General features: G+C 39.4%; 1 non-coding gene across 1 annotated transcript; it reads left to right on the top strand.

Moving 5' to 3' along the window:
* The first annotated feature begins 9,223 nt into the window (after positions 1 to 9,223).
* LOC145609761 (small nucleolar RNA R71) lies at positions 9,224 to 9,329 on the top strand. Its single transcript, XR_014106063.1, has one exon. It is a non-coding gene; the product is annotated as a small nucleolar RNA R71 (small nucleolar RNA).
* Positions 9,330 to 10,756: the final 1,427 nt, after the last annotated feature.

Raw genomic sequence — 10,756 nt, 5'->3', positions numbered from 1 at the left:
ATCAAAATCACAATCTTGCATCAATGGAACCATATATCTCAACTATATCACCACAACTCTTCAAGAATGATCAATTGCTTCACAAAAATGAGAAAAGAAAGAAAATGAAACAAAAGGCCAAAGATCTAAAGTGTGGCTTGAAAAAGAAGGAAATAGGCTCAAATGGTTGCAAGAAGGCAAATGTAAACCCAAAAACAAATATGAAGCAAACTATCCTAAAAATAGAAAAAAATACCACCCCGAAAAAGGTGCCTTTGTCCTCCCTAGATAGCTCGATCTCAGGTTTAAGAAATATACATCAAGCTTTATAGATTAGGTTTCCAAAGTCAAGGATCCACGCCACTCATACAAAATAGGTTGAAGGCTTGAAAAACGATGAACCTCACACGGATGTAGCAAAAACTCACTTGTTGTGCCAAATCGACTATAGGGAGCAACTACCAAGCATGCCACAAACAAGTAGAATCCGGCTTCATGATCCTCCTAGTTCAAACCAACTACCCTAGCATACACCTACCCTAGAGTCAACCAAACATAGTCTCAAACCGTGCATACCTTTACAACCTAGGAAGAAAGTTATGCAAAAGACAAAGTCCAATGTACAAAGTCCAACTCATAAGGAAAACAAAAAGGAAAAATAACCCTCAAAATCAAACCACAAACCAAAATAAGAACAAAGGAAAAATAAAAAAAAGAAAAAAAAAAGGAAAGAAAAAGAAAAAGAAAAAGAAAAAGAAAAGAAAAGAAAAGAAAAGGAAAGTCATAGATTAAAAGGAAAAGGTGAAAAATGAGAAAAGAACTAGAAAGCAATTTAAACACATATATCCCAATCGACAAACAAGTCAACATTGTCATCGATCCCAAACACGTTACGTGTTAACAAGCAATCATCCTTGAACCATTCAACTTCCCTAAACTAATCCTAATCTATGCAACCAAAGAAAATAAAAAGAAAAATTAGAAAGATCTCACCGGGCTATCCATGCTTAGCATAATAAACAAAAGAGATAGAAAGAACCACCTTCATTGCATTCCAAGATCATAAGCATCATCAAAAAGCCATGTGAGAAAAGAAAAAAAAATAAAAGAAGCTATAAACAAAGAAAATGGTTAGTAACTTCAAAACAAAAGAAAGAAGCTGCAAAATAAAAGTAAACTAAGCTAACAAAGACTATAAACAACTAAGTAAAGTTAGAACTAAACTAACTAAGAATAAAAGAAATAAAGGAAAGAAAAACTAAGAAAACAACTAAACAAATATCTAACTAAAGAAACTAAACTACAAGATTTGGATTCATGGGATTTGGATCAAAGGGTTTTGGATTTTAGGGATTTGGATTCAAGGGAGTGAGAGCACAACAACATCATCATAATCAAAGCATCACAACAACGGCAAATCAAGCACACAGGGCTAGCAATCAAGCAACAAGAGGACAAGAGACCAAGAAAAGAAAACCAATCAAACAAGAGGCAATAAAAATCATACAAGCAAACAAGGCATGCAACAACAACAAGTATTGGCAACCGAGTCATAAAAGAAGTTCCCCCAAGCTAAATAATGAACATCTCAACATCCCAACAATATAAAACAAGTACATAAAACATAAGGGATGGAGGCAAAAAGCACAAAAAGCGAGGGAACTAATGATCACCACCACCACTACCACTCGGCCTAGCCCAATTGGGGTCATTGTTGCCCATGTGGTCATTGAAGGTTGGGGGTGAATGTGGAGCCCAACCTCCGGTGAACCCTCAGGCCACCCATAATGCCCCTTGAAGTTATCTTGTTGCCAAGGGGCAAGAGGAGTGAAGTTCTCGGGAAAAGCAAGCTCGAGTGGATGGTTAGGGTGTACATAGGGGTAGTTAGGATCACCCCTATAGTCACACCCACCAGGAGCACGGTAATCATAGTTACCTTGCTCGTCCGGGTAGGATCGACGCTCGGAATCGGGCTCTAGAGGCCCTTGCCTATACGGATGCACATACGAAGGTAGAGGACCTTGTTGGGGCGGAAAGTAAGGATAGTTAACCGGGGGAACAATGTTCCCGCGGTTAACTTCCGCATCATACAATTGTTGTTGTTGTATAAACATACCTTGTTGCATCTCGGATATACCTCTCATTTGGATGTAGATGGCCTCGAAGTCTTGGTCGTACATCCCCTCCAAGCGGATTTGCAATCCGCTCATTTGGTTGCTAAGTGCCCCCAAATCGGCATTAGCAAAGGAAGATTGTTGCCCTTGTTGTTGCTGTTGTTGTGGAACTTGTTGTTTTTGTTGTTGAAGTTGATGTTGTTGTTGTTGATTTTGTTCTTCTTCTTCTTCTTCTTCTTCCTCCTCCTCGTCAGAGTCAAAATAGGGTCGTCGGTAGCTCTTGGGAACATGCCCGCATTGGCGGTGTCAATCCGGTGGAGAGAAGTCAAGGAAGGGTTGGGAAGAAAGCACCAATGCTTGTTGTCCCGTAGCCACTCATACCTCCCCTCTTCATATTGTTTGGAGATAAACTGAACTTGCCCCAATTGTCTCATGTCGAGGTATCAAGAGGAGGCATCTCCAACCGCCTTGCAATAAGGCAAATAGTGATCAAGGTTGAGGTGCGTGAAAAGCCTAGTGACCATACCCTCACATAGTATCTCCCTGGTGCTCCGGTTTCTCAAGGCAACACAATATGTGGCGAAGACATATCCCTAGTTCAACCGGCCACGATAATCTCCATGTGTGGCCAACAAAAGAATCTTGAGCTCTAGCTTGCTCATTTTCCCCAAATCTTGCTTAGGGAACACCGCATATCCCAAAAGATGGTGTACCACCCGAAGACAAGGTTGGTACACACTACTAATCTTGGCATCTTTGGTGATGAACTCACCAAACCCGGAGATATCTTCCCACCATTGATCTTGATCATACTCCGGCAAGATGTAGGGCTCTAGATCCAAAATGTCCCCATGTGGATCAAAGTCTAGAGCAACATTGAATTCTTCCAAGGAGTGGTCAAAGAATTCGTTGAAAATCTGGAATTGCACCCTATATTGCCCTTCTACGGGCACAAGTTCAACCGTAGCCATAAATTCCAATGTAGGCTCCTGGTAGGTGCGGTAGGCGTCGGCAATGAAGGAACCCATTCTTAGATTCAACAACAACTCCCTTACATCTTCGTCAATTCCCAACTTTGTCATGTCATGCTGGAAATAATGCCTTGTGGGTTTAAGGGATCGTTGGTCTTTTAGTTTGTGGTAGCGGGTCTTTTGTTTTGGATCGAGGATTTTTCTTTTTGGAAGTGGAGTGGGTGGTCGTTTTTGTGAGGTAGAAGTGCTAGGGGTAGGCTCTTCGATGGAAATGTTGGTTTTTTCGTTTCTTGGTAAACTTTTTGATTAGGTTTGACATGTTGAAGCAAGCTTTGATCACCAAAAACAATCACAAGAATACCAACACCAATCCACAAGATTCACCAATCCAAGAAATACAACTTCCACCAATACTGAAATTCAATCCAAATAACCACACAACACTAAACAATCAAGAAATTCTCCACATTCAACCCAATATTCAAGAACACCACCAAAAACAACAATTTCTCCTTACTACCAACACTACCAAATTTCAAATTCCACAATATTCAACCAAATTGCTCAAAATTGCTACAAAATTAACAAACAACACAATGTAAGGTGAAATCAAGCAACAAACAACTCAAATAATCATCCTAAAATCAAAATCAATCATCAAAATCAACAAAACCCATACTACTACTATTCATGCTCATGAAAAATTCAAGACATGCATATATATGATATAATTAAACAAATTGAAGCTAGAGAAGATGATTATACCATATATGAAGCAAGATTGAACCAATTTGAGCCACCAATTTCAAGCAAATTCAAAAACCCCAAATTTTTCCCAAACATGGAGGAGAGAGATTAAGGGTTTAATTTGGTGAAAGAGTATGTTTTTGATGATTTAGATGAAAATGTAGATGATTTTGATGAATTTGGAGTGAAGATTTGTGGAAAATTGATGAAAATTGATGATGAAGAGGAGGGTTTCACTACTAAAATTCGGCCAAATTGCGACCATCAGAGACGGTCGCAGATAATAGCAAAAACGATCGCTAAAACGAATTGCGACCGTTGACGGTCGTAATAGGTAAGTCGTTATTCACTTAGTCGCAAAAATGATTTTTGCGACCGGTAAGCGGTCGCAGATTTATTGCGACCGGTAAGCGGTCGCAGATTTATTGCGACCGTTTTTATTATTTTCAACGACCAAATAAAAAACGGTCGCAAATGTTCAGAATTGTGACTGCCGTATCTGCCGGTCGCAAATATTGAATTTAGCGACGGCTTTAGGCGGTCGCTAAATGTATTAAAAAAACAAAAAAAAATAGCCCCATGCCTGTACTTTTCACACAGCCCCACCACCATTCCCACCCACCCAAACTAACTCCACCACCACCAAACGCCACAGAATTATCAAACTCCAAAAATTTAATGATAAGCAAACAAAATTAACGAAAAAAAATCAACAAAATATGAAAAAATTTACAAAGTATACGAAAACTAAAATCAAACTCAAAATCAACAAAATTCGAACATGAATGAAATTGAAAATCAAACAAAATATCAACGAAATTCGAACAATATATGAACAAAATTCATGAAAATCGAACAAAATTAACAAAAAATATAATCAAACCCAAATCAAAGAAATTCGAATAATATATGTACAAAATTCATGAAAATTCGAACAAAATTAACAAAAAATCAGAATCAAACCCAAATCAAAGAAATTCGAATACAAACTACAACAAAAATTACAAAAATCGATTAAAAACGAAACAAAACCACAAAATAGAAAATAAACAAAAACAAACAAAAATTTCAGAAAAACCAACATACCTTTCCCAATATTTCTTCCTCTTTGGGTTTACATGGTCAAATTCGACTATCAAAACTCCAGATCTGGAATTTTTATGGGCGAATTTGAGCATGAAACCCATAAGTTGTTTGTTGAAGATAAAACCTTTTCCATAACTTGTTTGTTGAAGATAAACCCTTTTCCATAACACCAAAACTCAAGATCTGAAAAGAATGAAGGAAAAAAAAAGAGAGAAAAAAGGAGTGTCGTGAGATGGATGAAAGAGGAAGGAGTAAGGAAAGAGAAGGAGGAAAGAAAGAGAAGGAGGAGGAACTTGAGATTGTGAGAAAGGAAAAAGTAGAAAGAGAAATGAGAGAGAAGAAAGAGGAGGAACGTGAGATTGTGAGGTTGAGCGGCTATCAATAGATTAGGGTTAAGAGTGGAGCTCTTTTATACCTTTTTTTTTAAAATAAATAAAAAACACTTTTGCGACCGGCATTAGCGGTCGTAATTTTGCGCATTGTCACATTTTGCGACCACTACTAACGGTCGCAACCAAATTAATTTAATTTTGAATTATTTTTTATATGTATTTTATTTTTAAAATATATTTAAATACCTTTGCGACCATTTTATAACCCAAAAACGGTCGCAAATTTGCGACCGTGTAAAAAACGGTCACAAATATCATATTTTGCGACCGTTTCCATGACGGTCGTAGAAAAACGATCGCAAAACGGCCGAATTTTAGTAGTGTTTGAGGGTGGTTATGGGGGATGAGGGTGATGGGGGTCGATGCAAGTAAAAGGAAGTAAGGGGAAATGAGGAAAAGAAAGAAGGAAGGAAAGGAAAAGGAGAAAGGGGGCTACAGCTGGGCTAGTGCGCCCGCACCAGCATGATGCGCAGCCGCACTGGGTGCGTGCGCGCCCGCACCTGGAAGCCACCTCTTCTTCTCTTTTTTTTTTTTAATTTTCTAAGTTCTTAATGCGTTCTATGGTGGGTACATGAATTATGATGGTGATAAACACCAACATAGGCAGTAGCAAAATCTAATTTTAGTGAGTTTAAAGCTAGAAATTCTTGAACCCACCATAAGAACCCACCAAGCACAAACTTCCTTCAACTTTAAAACATAAAATCCCTAACTTACTTCACTAAAATTTTTTCCCCTTTTAACTCAAATTTCGATAAAATCGAACATAATCATGTCAAATACCGCAAAACACCTTCTCATTCTTCATGCTCACTTGGTGAAATCCAATCCCGAAAATACATCCTACAAATCCAATCAAGTAGAAAAGTAAAAGAAAAGAAAAGGAAATAAAAGAGGGAAAAATAAGAAAAATTCAAAATAAAAAAGAAAAGTTAGAAACTTCGGGTTTCCTCTCGGGAAGCGCTTGCTTAAGGTCCTAAGCTCGACCCTTCCTCCAAATCACGGAGGGTCAAAGAACACCACCTTCTTCAAGGTAGCGAAAAGAGCAAAATCCTCTTCAATCTTTAGCAACCTTTCATTGTTGCTTGGCGAAACTTCCTTCAAAGACTTCTCAATTGCGAATTTTTCTTTTCTTAACTTCTTTATCTTTCTCAACTTCTTAGGATCACGAGCCTTCTTCTTTGGCTTGTTGCTCAATGTAGATGGATGCTCAACATCCATAATCATAGAAACATCCCCTTCATCTTGAGTAAAGAGCTCAAACGAAATAGGAATCTCAACTTCCTCCTCGTCTACAAGCTTGGGAATCATCATTTTCTCTTCACTAACCTTCATGCTATCAAAACTTGAAAGAACATCATCAAAATTCTCAAGAACATCGTTAGTTGAAGAGTCAATCATACACACATTATCAATAGAACGAGGGGAATTAGCACACATAATTCCTTGCACAAGAGACAAAGACTCATGCATTGGTTTCAACTTAAAGCTTTCCTCCTTCTTACCAACTCTCAAGGTAATGCGGCCTCCTTTCACATCTATCAAAGCTCCCGAAGTGGCTAAGAAAGGTCTTCCTAGAATGATAGGAATATGTTCATCTTCCTCAATTTCTAGCACAATAAAATCAATGGGAATAGTGAACTCTCCTATCTTGAGAGGAACATCCTCAACTCTCCCCTTAGGAAACTTAATAGATCGATCAGCCAATTGAAGGGTTATATTGGATGGAAGAAGCTCACCTGGCTTGAGTTTCTTGAAAACCGAATAAGGCATGATACTTACACTAGCACCAAGATCGCAAAGAGCATTTTCAAACATCATTTCTTTGATTTTGCATGGAACAGAGAAATTCCCCGGATCTTCTATCTTTTTGGGCAACTCCTTATGAATTAGGGCACTAAAGCACTTTCCAACTTCAACCGAGTCAACCTCATTGCACTCTCTCTTCCCATCTAGAATCTCCTTGAGGAACTTAGAGTACCTAGGCATTTGGGGGATAGCATCGGTGAAGGGAATAGAAAAATGAACTTCCTTGAGCATCTCAAGAAACTTACCAAATTGCTCATCCATTTTGTGCCTCAAGAACTTTTGTGGATATGTTAGATCGGGTATTCTCACTTCCTCACGCTCTTTCTCATCATCCTTCTTTTTCTCTTGCTCCTCCTCACAACTAACACTTTTGGACACACCCTTCTCATCTTCCTCTCTCAAAACACTTCTCTCCTCATCCTCCTCAATGGACCTAGAAACACCCTCATTAAGAACTCTCCCACTCCTAGTGGTGACGGAATACACGGGTTTCTTGGGTTCCACTCCTTGAGAAGGCAAAGAGGAAGGACTAGTATAATCCTTAAGAGTGTTTGTAAGTTGGGTTATTTGTGTCTCAAGCATTTTGTTATGAGTCATCATCTCATTAAATTTCTTGCCACTCACCGCCATATAGGTGTTAATGATTTTGGTTTGATTATCAATCAACTCTTCCAAATTTGACTTAAATGATGATGGTTGGGAATAAGAATTTTCACCATTGGCTTGGGGCTTTGGAGCAAAACCGGGAGGGGGTCCCCTTTGGTTGATGTTTTGAAAATTTCCCCGACTTTGGTTATTGTTCCAATTCCCTCGGCCTTGACTATTGCCACCATTATGGTAATGGTTACCAAAGCCTTGAGATTGACCTTGATTTCCATACCCATGGCTTGTGTTTCGGGGTATTTTGTGAACTCCTTGGATACTGGTCACGCTCTTCCGGCAACGAGACGCGGACACCTGCAAAACAACGAATATTCCTTTATTGGAATATTCGCCTTCGACGATCAAGTTAGAGGTCGATAATCGAAAAAGCTAGAGAGAGAAAGTAGAGAGAAGTTGGATCTCTTTTAGTGCTCTTTTAATGTTATGTCACAATCCACCCCTCCCATCATAAATGATTGGGGTATTTATAGGGGTGGGAACATGTGCCCCTCTAGGGTTTGTACCCTAGAATTCCGTGACATGATTGGCTGCGCAATCAGAGACCGCCACGTGTCATAGGGGGGCGCCGTTTTGCGGCTTTGAAGGGTTTTTCTCGGGATTTGGGCCTGATGTAATAAAGGCCTTTTCTCTTGCTGATGTTCCAATATATGCTTAGGGTAGCTGACACGTGTCACCCTATCAGGAGGACACGTGTTGCCCTCTCATAGGGACATGTGTCGCCTTCTTATTGGGCCACGTGTCGCTATGAGATTGGGCCAAGTTTTTGGGGTAATTACCCTAAACAGCTTGAGTTTTGATTACTATAACCTTGGTTGTTATAGTTCCCTCGGAAACCTTGGTTTCCTTGGTTCCTATAGCCTTCATTGTTATAACTATCGAAACCACCTTGAGGGTGAGAATTCCTATTGCCAAAATTCTTAGGTCCATCAAACGTTTGACAACCATTAGCATTAGACACAAAGTTCACATGTTCACATTCATTGTTTTCAACATCATCACATCCATCAACAAAAGCTTGTGAACACATGGAAGAACACGATTATAAGATCCACAAGAATCACAACATAGACATCCACTTGGCATATTATTGGAAGTAGAAGGAGAAGAGTTAGAAATTGTACCTCTCCCTTTGGGTTGGGAGAGAAGACTCAAAGAATTCGAAGAATCACTCTCAAGCTTCGCTTTGATCAATGTCATCTCTTTCTCTAGATTTGAAATTTGGGATGACAAGTTGTTAATTGCGTTGAGATGATCCACGGAATAAACTGTTGAGCCACTCTTACTCGTAGACTCTCTCTCTCCTTCTTGCCAATCTCAATAGTATGTCACAACATCCTCAATTATGTCAACTACCTCTTCTTCCGTCCTATTCAATATAGGACCACCGGCTCCTCCATCTAGGCATGACTTGCCTTGAGCACTCAAACCTCCATAGGAAATTTGTATCACTTGATAGGTAGGAATCCCATGATGTGGACACTCTCTTTGGTACTCCTTGTATCTCTCTCATGCTTCATAGAGATTCTCATTAGGTTTTTGCTTAAATCCTTGGATCAATGCCCTAGCCTCCGCCGTCTTCTTTTGAGGGTAAAAGCGAGACAAGAAAGCTCTAGTGACATCATCCCATGTTCTAAGCGAATTTGGCTTAACCTCTTTATCCAACCACTCCAAAGCACGACCAAAAAGAGAAAAGGGAAACAACTTTAGCCGAATGAACTCTTGAGAAATGTCGTTCACCTTAATGGTATTACAATACTTCTCAAATTCCTTTAGGTGATTCAACGGGCTCTCACTCTTGGCTCCACTAAATTGCCTCCATTCTATCAAAGTGATCATGGCCGGTCTTATCTCAAAATCGTTCGCCGGTGTTGTAGGTGGAGCAATGCCACTCTCAAACCTATAAGCACCGGGAATTCCCAACTCCTTCAAAGCTACTCTTGGAATCTCTCCCATGCCTTGCTCTTGCTCTTCTTCCTAAAACTCTTCTTCACTTGAGGAACTTAGGCTCAAAGATCGATTGGCTATCTTTCTTCGTGAAAGAGTTCTTTCAATTTCCGGATCCAAAGGAACTAAGGGCCTATCTCGAGTCCTACTTTGCATGCAAAACCTCAAAAGAAATTGTTAGTAACACGGCTACAAGTGTAGCCTAAAAGAAAGAAATAAAATCTTTTTGTGTTTTTGAAATAGATGGAATAGACTCAACAACAATACACAATCACGACACCAGTCCCTGGCAATGGCGCCATTTTGATAACAAAGTAATGCAATATCTAGCATTTTGATACTATTCTCAAAACACACCAAGGGATTGGATTTAATACCTTTTTCTTGCTCTTAAAAGAAGTAATGACAATCCCAGCCTCCTTCACCATTCCTCCTAAGGTTTTGGAATTGTCCTGCACCAGAAAAAACATAAATACCCCCACAACTATAGGAAATAGGATGCCTGCATTCTTATAGACAAACCAACTCACCACAAACACCTTCGGATCTATCTTCCTTTTCCTTCTAGCTTTGCGTTGTGCCTTCCTAACCTGCATATCAACACATATACATCATTCCACATACATGTTATCATGCCTTACCTTAGATTACAATTCCTACTACAAATTTAACTCTTACCTCATCACCACTGTTGTAACATTGACTAACATCATCACTACACACAGCACTATATTGCATAACTGGATCAACTTCTGGTTCAGGTTCATACTCATAATCAGATTCTGCCATCGACCCACTTGACGATGCTTCATAGTATGCTTCATCACATGATTCTCCCTGATACTCAATCACTTTTTTCCTGCTGCAACCCCCTACTCTCGTACCTTCTCTTCCTTTACTACGACCTTTCCCTCCTTTCCCTTTACCACCTTTACCACTATCCTTCATGGCCTTCCCTAGACCTGAATATCAAAGGACTAACCCACTTCATATAATGCCCCTCAACAATCACAGTTCATGAATACTCAATCAAATTAAACCTTTCAATTCA

This window comes from Chenopodium album, chromosome 23 (genome assembly GCF_948465745.1).
Source record: "Chenopodium album chromosome 23, dcCheAlbu1.1, whole genome shotgun sequence".
Lineage (NCBI taxonomy): Eukaryota > Viridiplantae > Streptophyta > Magnoliopsida > Caryophyllales > Amaranthaceae > Chenopodium > Chenopodium album.
The sequence above is the reverse complement of the archived record's forward strand: the minus strand, read 5'-3'. Positions and strand labels throughout refer to the sequence as shown.